The following is an 11,729-nucleotide window of genomic DNA, read 5'->3' as shown; positions in this document are numbered from 1 at the left end:
TGCTCCGTCCATCACCACCCCCTTTTTGTACCGCTTTTGCCTGCCATAAGTGTGGCAGAGTATGCACAGACGTGAGCCCCTTGCTCACTTTGCCACTGGATTCAAGCAAGCCGGGCTGAAGACGGCTGGAATGCCGGAAACCGGTCCTCGGTAGCTTGTTTCAGGTCCAGGGAAGACATGGCTTGGCAGTTTGGGCTGGACTGTTCCCATGAGGCACAGTGTCAGACTGATTTGCATATAGCCATGTCTGAACTGGGGTGTCAGAGTGGGCTAAAGAACGGTGATGGATTAAACCCAGATCTTTTGACTGGGTGTGAGTGTTTGATTGATTCAGATGCTCGGTCCATCACCACCCCCTTTTGTACCGCTTTTGGCTGCCATAAGTGTGGCAGGGTATGCTCAGACGTGAGTCCCTTGCTCACTTTGCCACTGGATTCAAGCAAGCCGGGCTGAAGACGGCTGGAATGCCAGAAACCGGTCCTCAGTAGCTTGTTTCCGGTCCAGGGAAGACATGGCTTGGCAGTTCGGGCTGGACTGTTCCCATGAGGCACAGGGTCAGACTGATTTGCATATAGCCATGTCTGAACTGGGGTGGCAGAGTGGGCTAAAGAACGGTGATGGATTAAACCCAGATCTTTTGACTGGGTGTGAGTGTTTGATTGATTCAGATGCTCCGTCCATCACCACCCCCTTTTGTACCGCTTTTGGCTGCCATAAGTGTGGCAGGGTATGCTCAGATGTGAGTCCCTTGCTCACTTTGCCACTGGATTCAAGCAAGCCGGGCTAAAGATGGCTGGAATGCCAGAAACCGGTCCTCGGTAGCTAGTTTCCGGTCCAGGGAAGACATGGCTTGGCAGTTCGGGCTGGACTGTTCCCATGAGGCACAGGGTCAGACTGATTTGCATATAGCCATGTCTGAACTGGGGTGGCAGAGTGGGCTAAAGAACAGTGATGGATTAAACCTAGATCTTTTGACTGGGTGTTGATGTTTGATTGATTCAGATGCTCCGTCCATCACCACCCCCTTTAGTACCGCTTTTGGCTGCCATAAGTGTGGCAGGGTATGTTCAGACGTGAGTCCCTTGCTCACTTTGCCACTGGATTCAAGCAAGCCGGGCTGAAGACGGCGGGAATGCCAGAAACTGATCCTCTGTAGCTTGTTTATGGTCCAGGGAAGACATGGCTTGGCAGTTCGGGCTGGACTGTTCCCATGAGGCAAAGGGTCAGACTGATTTGCATATAGCCATGTCTGAACTGGGGTGGCAGAATGGGCTAAAGAATGGTGATGGATTAACACCAGATCTTTTGACCTGGTGTGAGTGTTTGATTGATTCAGATTCTCCGTCCATCACCACCCCCTTTTATACCGCTTTTGGCTGCCATAAGTGTGGCAGGGTATGCTCAGACGTGAGTCCCATGCTCACTTTGCCGCTGGATTCAAACAAGCCGGGCTGAAGACGGCTGGAATGCCAGAAACCGGTCCTCTGTAGCTTGTTTCCGGTCCAGGGAAGACATGTCTTGGCAGTTCGGGCTGGACTGTTCCCATGAGGCACAGGGTCAGACTGATTTGCATATAGCCATGTCTGAACTGGGGTGGCAGAGTGGGCTAAAGAACGGTGATGGATTAAACCCAGATCTTTTGACTGGGTGTGAGTGTTTGATTGATTCAGATGCTCCGTCCATCACCACCCCCTTTTGTACCGCTTTTGGCTGCCATAAGTGTGGCAGGGTATGCTCAGACGTGAGTCCCTTGCTCACTTTGCCACTGGATTCAAGCACGCCGGGCTGAAGACGGCTGTAATGCCAGAAACCGGTCCTCGGTAACTTGTTTCCGGTCCAGGGAAAACATGGCTTGGCAGTTCGGGCTGGACTGTTCCCATGGGGCACAGGGTCAAACTGATTTGCATATAGCCATGTCTGAACTGGGGTGGCAGAGTGGGCTAAAGAACGGTGATGGATTAAACCCAGATCCTTTGACTGGGTGTGAGTGTTTGATTGATTCAGATGCTCTGTCCATCACCACCCCCTTTTGTACCGCTTTTGGCTGCCATAAGTGTGGCAGGGTATGCTCAGACGTGAGTCCCTTGCTCACTTTGCCACTGGATTCAAGCAAGCCGGGCTGAAGATGGCTGGAATGCCAGAAACCAGTCCTCAGTAGCTTGTTTCCGGTCCAGGGAAGACATGGCTTGGCAGTTCGGGCTGGACTGTTCCCATGAGGCGCAGGGTCAGACTGATTTGCATATAGCCATGTCTGAACTGGGGTGGCAGAGTCGGCTAAAGAACGGTGATGGATTAAACCCAGATCTTTTGACTGGGTGTGAGTGTTTGATTGATTCAGATGCTCCGTCCATCACCACCCCCTTTTGTACCGCTTTTGGTTGCCATAAGTGTGGCAGGGTATGCTCAGACGTGAGTCCCTTGCTCACTTTGCCACTGGATTCAAGCAAGCCGGGCTGAAGATGGCTGGAATGCCAGAAACCGGTCCTCAGTAGCTTGTTTCCGGTCCAGGGAAGACATGGCTTGGCAGTTCGGGCTGGACTGTTCCCATGAGGCACAGGGTCAGACTGATTTGCATATAGCCATGTCTGAACTGGGGTGGCAGAGTGGGCTAAAGAGCAGTGATGGATTAAACCCATATCTTCTGACTGGGTGTGAGTGTTTGATTGATTCAGATGCTCCGTCCATCACCACCCCCTTTTGTACCGATTTTGGCTGCCATAAGTGTGGCAGGGTATGCTCAGACGTGAGTCCCTTGCTCACTTTGCCACTGGATTCAAGCAAGGCGGGCTGAAGACGGCTGGAATGCCAGAAACCTGTCCTCCGTAGCTTGTTTCCGGTCCAGGGAAGACATGGCTTGGCAGTTCGGGCTGGACTGTTCCCATGAGGCACAGGGTCAGACTGATTTGCATATAGCCATGTCTGAACTGGGGTGGCAGAGTGGGCTAAAGAACGGTGATGGATTAAACCCAGATCTTTTGACTGGGTGTGAGTGTTTGATTGAATCAGATGCTCCTTCCATCACCACCCCCTTTTGTACCGCTTTTGGCTGCCATAAGTGTGGCAGGGTATGCTCAGACGTGAGTCCCTTGCTCACTTTGCCACTGGATTCAAGCAAGCTGGGCTGAAGACGGCTGGAATACCAGAAACCGGTCCTCGGCAGCTTGTTTCCGGTCCAGGGAAGACATGGCTTGGCAGTTCGGGCTGGACTGTTCCCATGAGGCACAGGGTCAGACTGATTTGCATATAGCCATGTCTGAACTGGGGTGGCAGAGTGGGCTAAAGAACGGTGATGGATTAAACCCAGATCTTTTGACTGGGTGTGAGTGTTTGATTGATTCAGATGCTCCGTCCATCACCACCCCCTTTTGTACCGCTTTTGGCTGCCATAAGTGTGGCAGGGTATGCTCAGACGTGAGTCCCTTGCTCACTTTGCCACTGGATTCAAGCAAGCCGGGCTTAAGACGGCTGGAATGCCAGAAACCGGTCCTCGGTAGCTTGTTTCCGGTCCAGGGAAGACATGGCTTGGCAGTTCGGGCTGGACTGTTCCTATGAGGCACATGGTCAGACTGATTTGCATATAGCCATGTCTGAACTGGGTGGCAGAGTGGGCTAAAGAACGGTGATGGATTAAACCCAGATGTTCTGACTGGATGTGAGTGTTTGATTGATTCAGAAGCTCCGTCCATCACCACCCCCTTTTGTATCCCCCCTTTTTTACCACCCCCTTTTGTACCCCCAATTATAAGAAAACGGCGCAAACTGCAACAGGCAGAACTCTGCACAACAGGCATTTGGAGCAACAGAACGCCATACCGCTAGACTATAAAGAGATGCACCCAACTGCGGGTGTGAGGCAAATTACCATAATGGATGCCATAATTAAAGAAACCAATGCGAAAATAAATCCTACTGGCACTCTAATGCAAGAGAAAGTAGGAGAGTAGAGCTAGTGATCGGAAACTTGTTGAAATTAAGTGATGCTATTCCTCTCGTTAGAGTGAACGACGAAACATACAGACGGACAGGAAAAGCCGAACATGAACGTCGGGGTTGAAAAGAATCAAATAGGGACAGGGTGCTGAGAAGGGAATGGAGCAAAAAGGATGAAAAAGCAACACAGATGTGGGATGGGTGGGAGATAAAAGGAGCGACTGAAAACACGAGCACTCATATAGAGTGCTTGAACACAAATAAAAAAATAGCTTCAAAAACGGAAGCAGTGGATGGACTCAAGCACTTGCTCCATGCTCCAGGGTAGGGCTGAACACAAGAATATGCATGATGCATGCTTGCCATGACAATTGGGAACAAAGACTATAAGCGCGACGTTGAAGCTAACAAATAGTAAGCTGTGGGCGGGCTGGAAGCCCACTGTGAAAATAGCATGTCTCAAAGAAACAGCGCATGAGCTGTCTAGCTAAGTTATACACATTATGACACCCCCAGTTCTGGGAAAAAACGCACAGAGTGTGGGGGTCTTTAGATTTTTCTTTTTCAAAATCAATTTCCCACTTCAAGAAGTTCTTTCTGAAAGCTAGGAAGTTTGGTGAGCAGCGCCTAACAGACCCCATCCAAAACCAAACTTAGTGCCTTCAGAGAAAACACAGTGACGGAGGTCCCTCTGAAGGTACAGAGATTACAGCTGGGCCAGTCACCAGTGATCCTCTCTAAATAAATCTTCTGTCTGTCATGGTGGCAAACATAATGTCCTCTGTCACTTTGATAGAGTTAAGACCGCCCTATTTTACACCAGGCCCCATGTTCACATCTTTCAGTGTAAAATATTCATACACTGCTTTTGTGTGCCACAGTGTGGTATATTTTTCACAGAACACTGAAGGTGTAAATGTTCTCTGTTGGTGCTTTGCTTTTGTAGCTGTTGTACAAACTTGAGGCCAACTCGTTTATATTCAAGCAAAACACTTTATGTTGAAATCGATAAATACATTAACAGAATTAATTAGGTAGAGGCAAGATTAAGTGGTTTTCTGTCAAATTAGCAAATACACCCTCAATTCCTTGCAGCAACGTTTAGAAATCCCGCATTTCACATTTCAGTTATAATTCACAAGACTTGATGTGAAACCATTCTGCTCCCTGTGCAAGTCTTGCATGGGATAAGCTGGCGCATTGTTCCATGGTTATTTCCTCATAAAAATATACGACCCAGAAGGTGTGATGAGGATAAGCGACTCTAGCCCTTCCCCACAGACCTCGGTGATTTTTCTGCTGTAACGAATGTAAGTTTGTTTTTCCAGAGCAATTTCATGGTAAAGGTGATGAACCCAGCAGTGCTGATTCCACAATTCATTTCTCAAAAGATTAGTTCTATTTTTCGTTGTGTTTTTTCTCAGGTGCATCAGAACTAGTAGTGACATAGCTAAATCTACTTTTGATATTTGCTGTGTTACCTTACTTTCTTTACTCACTGACTGCATCTGTCTTTGAAGTTACATTAAGTCCTGCTAATCTGAATAGGGTTTTAAGTGTACACCTGCTCACATGACCAAGGTATTTCTTGTGAACAGGGTTTGAAGCGTAGGCCTGCTAACATGACCAAGGTATTTCTTGTGAATAGGGTTTAAAGCGTAAACCTGCTAACATGACCAAGGTATATCTTGCAAATAGGGTTTGAAGCGTAGTCTTGCAAACATGACCAAGGTATTTCTTGTGAATAAGGTTTGATTTGTAGGCCTGCTAACATGACCAAGGTATTTCTTGTAACGTGCTTGGTTTATCTTTGTGTATGCCCTCTTGGGTTGGCTCCTGACATTTGAATAAAGAACATGTGATGGCAGGAATGTTTTGAACAATGTCAAGCATTCACTCCAGTACAGAGATCTTGGCCTAAAACTATTATTCTTTTGCTCCCCATGCCATTCCAGTTTAAACCCAGCCATATGCAAATCAGTCTTGACCCTGTTCCCATGGGGACAGTTTAGCCAGTTTCTCCATAGACTGCAAAACAAGCATCCTAGGACTGGTATCATGGTTTCACCCCTCATCAGCCAGGTTAGCATGCCTCCAGTGGTATGGAAGCAAGGGACCCACGTCTGGGCATACCCGACCCGCTCGGGGTAACAGATGCAAAATGAACATGTGATAGACAGAATATTGAACCATGTCAAACATTCACCCAAGTACAGAGATCTGGACCTAAATCCAGTGTTATTTTGCTCCCCAGGCCATTCCAGTTTAAACCCAGCCATATGCAAATCAGCCTTGACTGTTCTCCGTGGGAACAGTCCAGCCCAAACTGCCAAACTGGACTGGAAAATAAGCATCCTAAGACTGGTATTGGGGTTTTACCACTCATTAGCCAGGCTAGCCGAGTCCAAACTCGGTTGGCGTGGTCGGCAAAAGAACGATGGATTAAACCCAGATCTTTGTGACTGGGGGTGAATGTTTGCATTATTCAGCATTCCGTCCATCAATTGTTCCTTTTGCTTTTGTCGCCTTAAGTGGGAAGGAATTGTATACACATGGGTCCCGTCTCACTACACCACTAGATTCAAGCTAGCCTGGCTGATGAGGGGTGAGGCTCCAAAACCGGCACCAGGATGCTTGTTTCCAGTCCAGAGAGTACCTAGTTTGGTAGTTAGGGCTGGGCTGTACCCATGAAGAACAGGGTCAAGACTAATTTCCATATGGCTGGGTCTAACCTGGGGTAGGGTGGTGAGCAAAAGAACGACAGATTATCACAGATCTTTGTGCCTGAGGTTATATGTTGGTATTGTTCACCATTCCTACTATCTATTGTTCCTTTTGTTTTTGTCACCCTAAGTGGGAAGGAAATGCGCAGATGTGGGTCCTGTGCTCACTGCAGCACTGGATTTAAGCTAGCCTGACTGATATGGTGTGATGCCCCGAAACCGGTCCCAGGATGCTTGTTTCTGGTCAAGTGAGGACCTGGCTTGGCAGTTCGGGCTGGACTGTTCCCATGAAGAACAGGGTAAAGACTGATTTGCACATGGCTGGGTCCAAACTGGGGTGGCATGGTGAGCAAAAGAACTATGGCTTAAACCTAGATCTTTGTGACTGGTGGTGAATGTTTGCATTGTTCAGCATTCCGTCCACAAATTGTTCCTTTTGCTTTTGTCACCCTAAGTGCGAAGGATATGACCAGACGTGGGTCCTGTGCTTACTGCACCACTGGATTCAAGCTAGCCTGGCTATTGAGGGGAGATGCCAAGAAACTGGTCCCAGGATGCTTGTTTGTGGTTCATGGAGGACCTAGCTTGGCAATTCTGCTGGACTGCTCCCATGAGGAACAGGGTAAAGACTGATTTGCATATGGCTGCGTTCAAACTGCGGTGGCGTGGTGAGCAAAAGAACAATGGATTAAGCACAGATCTTTGTGACTGGGGGTGAATGTTTGCATTGTTCAGCATTCCATCCATCAATTGTTCCTTTTGCTTTTGTCACCCTAAGTGGGAAGGTAATGCCCCGAAACCGGTCCCTGGATGCTTTTTTTCTGGTCAAGGGAGAACCTGGCTTGGCAGTTCGGGCTGGACTGTTCCCATGAAGAACAGGGTTAAGATTAATTTGCATATGGCTGGGTCCAAACTGGGTTGGCATGGTGAGCAAAAGAACGATGGCTTAAACCTAGATCTTTGTGGCTGGCGGTGAATTTTAGCATTGTTCAGCATTCTGTCTATCAATTCTTCCTTTTGCTTTTGTCACCCTAAGTGGGAAGGGTATACCCAGACGTGGTCCTGTGCTCACTGCACCACTGGAATCAAGTTAGCCGGGATTATGAGGGCTAATGCCCCGAAACCGGTCCCTGGATGCTTGTTTCCGGTCCAGGGAGGACCTGGCTTGGCAGTTTGGGCTAGACTGCTCCCATGAGGAACAGGGTGAAGATTGATTTGCATATGGTTGGGTTCAAACTGGGGTGGCGTACTGAGCAAAGGAAAGATGGATTAAACCCAAATCTTTGTGACTGGTAGTGAATGTTTGCATTGTTCAGCATTCTGTCCATCAATTCTTCCTTTTGCTTTTGGCTCTTGACATGGCTTTGCCGAATACTGATTCTAGCCTCAAGTGTCCTGGCTTGGCTGCCCTTCTCAGTCTGCTTAACTAATTTCGTAATATTTCTCCTGGATTGATCTTATATTTGCATAGTGACCAAAACAAGATGGAGTGGAAAGTGACACAGTTTATTTGCAAGTGGCTTTGCTTAATGCAACCATTCCTTCCATCATATTTTTGATTTTTCTAAGTGCATACATGCCAACATTTTAAAACTGGAAAGCAGGAGGTTTTGAAAAAAAGATTGGGGGTAATATATTTTCTCATTGACATATATCAAAAGCAGGGGCATTTTTAGGCAAGAGACAGCTAAAATAAAACCATTTTTGGCTTCAAAGATTAGAAGTATCCTGACTCAATCGTGTCTATTGGCATGTATGTAAGTGCAATATCTTACATGAAATGTGTACTTCCTCAACTAGGTCCCATAGCTCTGTCTTGCACTGAACTTCACCCACAACCATCAGGCCTAGCAAGATCGAAACATGTCTCAGGGTGCTTGTGTTTCCATGCAGACAGGACATGGTCTAGAACTTTGAGCTGGACTGCCCCAGTTTAGGCGGAGCAAAGCTAATTTGTATATGGTTGGTCTCTGTCTGTAGAGACACAGTAAGCAAAAACATGTATGCCCTCCAGGGTAAGTTCCTCTGGCGGACATTATTTCAAGCATCACATCACATCGAGAACAACAACACCAACTCCACCACCCTGATCGACAACCTCGGACACACACAACTCTTTACAACACCCACCCACTCCGCCGGCCACACGCTTGACCCCATATTCTCCGCAAGCCCCCACGTCTCTCTCAACCACACCACCGAACTCCACTGGACTGCCCATCGCTGCATTCACTTCACCTTCCGGAAACCCACCACACACCACCGCACCCAACAGATGCCTTGCCGCTGCTGGAGCAAAGTCACCTAAAACCAGCTAACCACCACCCTCGCCCAGGGCCCACCCGCCGACCCCACCGACCCCAACACCGCCGCCCGCAACCTCAGACAGTGGATGGACAAGTGCGCCAACACCCTCACCCCGTTCAAGAAACCCTCCAACAGCCACACCAGCAAGAAAATAGCTGGTTGACTGAAGACCTCCAGGCCTCCAAACAAACCTGCCGAAAGCTTGAAAAGAACTGGCTCCATGAACGAACACCGGACAGTTACACAGCCCACAAGAATGCCACCCGCAGACACCATCACCTTATCAGATCCGCCAAAAGGGCCTCCTTCAAAGACCGCAATGCACACAACAGCAAAGAGCTCTTCAACATTGTGAAGGTACTCTCCAACCCCAGCTCCAACACCAACGACATCCCCGCCTTCGCAAGACCTGTGCGACTCGCTGGCCACCTTCTTCCATCACAAGATCGCAGACATCCACAACAGCTTCAACGCCACGACCGCCCCGACAACCACTGAGACCTCCGCCCCCACGACCACCATCCGCACCAACCGCCAGCTCTCCTGGACCAACACAAACGACGACGACACCATCAAGATCAAGAACACCATCCACTACGGATCCACTCCGACAGACCCATGTCCACACCACATCTTCAACAAAGCCAGCACCACCATTGCATCCCATCTCCGGAAAGCCATCAACATCTCCTTCGAGACAACAACCTTCCCGGAGAGCTGGAAGCACGGCGAGATCAACGCCTTACTCAAGAAACCCAAGGCGGACCCCAAGGACCTCAAGAACTTCCGGCCCATCTCCCTGTTCCTGTTCCCGGCGAAGGTCATCGAGAAGACCGTCAACAAACAACTGACCCGCTACCTCGAGGAGAACAGCATCCTGGACCCATCCCAGTCCGGGTTCCGCAGCAACCACAGCACCGAAACTGCCCTAATCGCCGCCACCGATAACATCAGGACCCTGCTAGACAATGGAGAAACCGCTGCCCTCATCCTCCTGGACCTGTCAGCCGCTTCTACACGGTATGCCACCGCACACTATGCACATGCCTCCATGACGCTGGGATCCAAGAGAAGGCCCTGGACTGGACCACCTCCTTCCCCTCCGGCAGAACACAGAGCATCCGCCTCCACCCTTTCCGCTCCGAAGCCACCGTGATCCTCTGCGGCGTACCCCAGGGCTCGTACCTCAGCCCAACGGTGTTCAACATCTACATGGCACCGCTCGCCCACATCGCCTGACTGCACGACCTCAAGATCATCTCTTATGCCAATGACACCCAGCTGATCCTCTCCCTCACCAAGGACACCCACACCGCCAAAACCAACCTCCACGAAGGAATGAAGGCTGTCGCTGAATGGATGAGGAACAGCCGACTGAAGCTGTACTCGGACAAGACGGAGGTCCTAATCCTCGGACCCACCCCTTTGGCCTTGGACGACTCCTGGTGGCCAGACGCACTGGGAACAGCTTCAACACCCACCGACCACGGACGCAACCTAGGGGTCATCCTCAACTCCAGCCTCTCCATGACTAAGCAGGTCAACGCCGTTTCTTCCTCCTGCTTCAACACCCTCCGCAGGATCTACAAGTGGATCCCCACCAAAACTAGAAGAACAGTCACCCAGGCGCTCGTCAGCAGCAGGCTGGACTACGGAAGCGCCTTCGACGTAGGAGCCTGAAACTCCTGAAACGCATCCAAGACGCCTCTGCACGTCTGATCCTCGACCTCCCTCACCGCAGCCACATCACACCTCACCAGAGACATGCACTGGCTCCCCGTCAACAAGAGGATAACCTTCAAGCTCCTCACCCACGCACACAGGGCACTCCACAACACCGGACCAGCGTACCTCAACAGATGACTCCGCTTTTACACTCCCACCAGCCAGCTCCGCTCTGACGACCTCACCCTCGCCACAGTCCCCCGCATCCAAAGAGCGACCTCTGGCAGCAGATCATTCTCCCACCTCGCTGCCAAGACCTGGAACACCCTCCCCATCCTCCTACGGATGACCCAAGACCTGCTGACCTTCAGAAGGCTCCTCAAGACCTGGCTCTTCGGGCAGTCGTAGCACCCCCCCATACCCCAGTGCCTTGAGACCCTCACAGGTTAGTAGTGCACTTTACAAATGCTATGATTGATTGATTGATTGATCCATAAGTTTTTGTTTTTCTCATAATGGTGTTGCCTTCACATTGAGAGCAAACTCTTTGCCTATGTGCTTGAAGCGTGGTCAGGGAATTTCTTAATCACAGTCCCAGCTGATTAGTGAGAAGAGCATAGAAGAGAAAGAAATAGCAAGAAAATCAGAGTAAGGGAAAAGCACGGACTATGCTGTGCTGTGCATGTAAGACATATTTCTAGAAACAGGGATGGAGCTGATGGTGATGCAAAATGAAGGCGCAAGGACTATGCCTGCCAGTGGTGTAGTCAGTGTGTCATGGGCCCTAGAGCAAGAAAGGAAAGGAAACCTCTGGTTAGTGTTGGAACTGTGAAATTCAGCAATATTCGGGTTTCAGTGGGCCCTCATGCCTCCGGGCCCTGGTGCCACAGCACCTGCTGCACCAGCTGCACCAGTGAAAGCTATGATCCTGGTGCCTGTGTGGCATATCTTCATGCACACCCCATTTTTATTTTTTAAAGTGACTGCATCTTTTTTTTAAAAACCTTTTCGTCATTCAGATAACACGGCACCAATTAACTGTGAAGGCAGAAGAGCAAGAACGAAACATAAAGGAAACCGACATAATAATCAAACCATGTGATT

Source organism: Lissotriton vulgaris, chromosome 4_1 (genome assembly GCF_964263255.1).
Source record: "Lissotriton vulgaris chromosome 4_1, aLisVul1.2, whole genome shotgun sequence".
Classification (NCBI taxonomy): domain Eukaryota; kingdom Metazoa; phylum Chordata; class Amphibia; order Caudata; family Salamandridae; genus Lissotriton; species Lissotriton vulgaris.
This window is presented reverse-complemented; position numbering follows the sequence as displayed.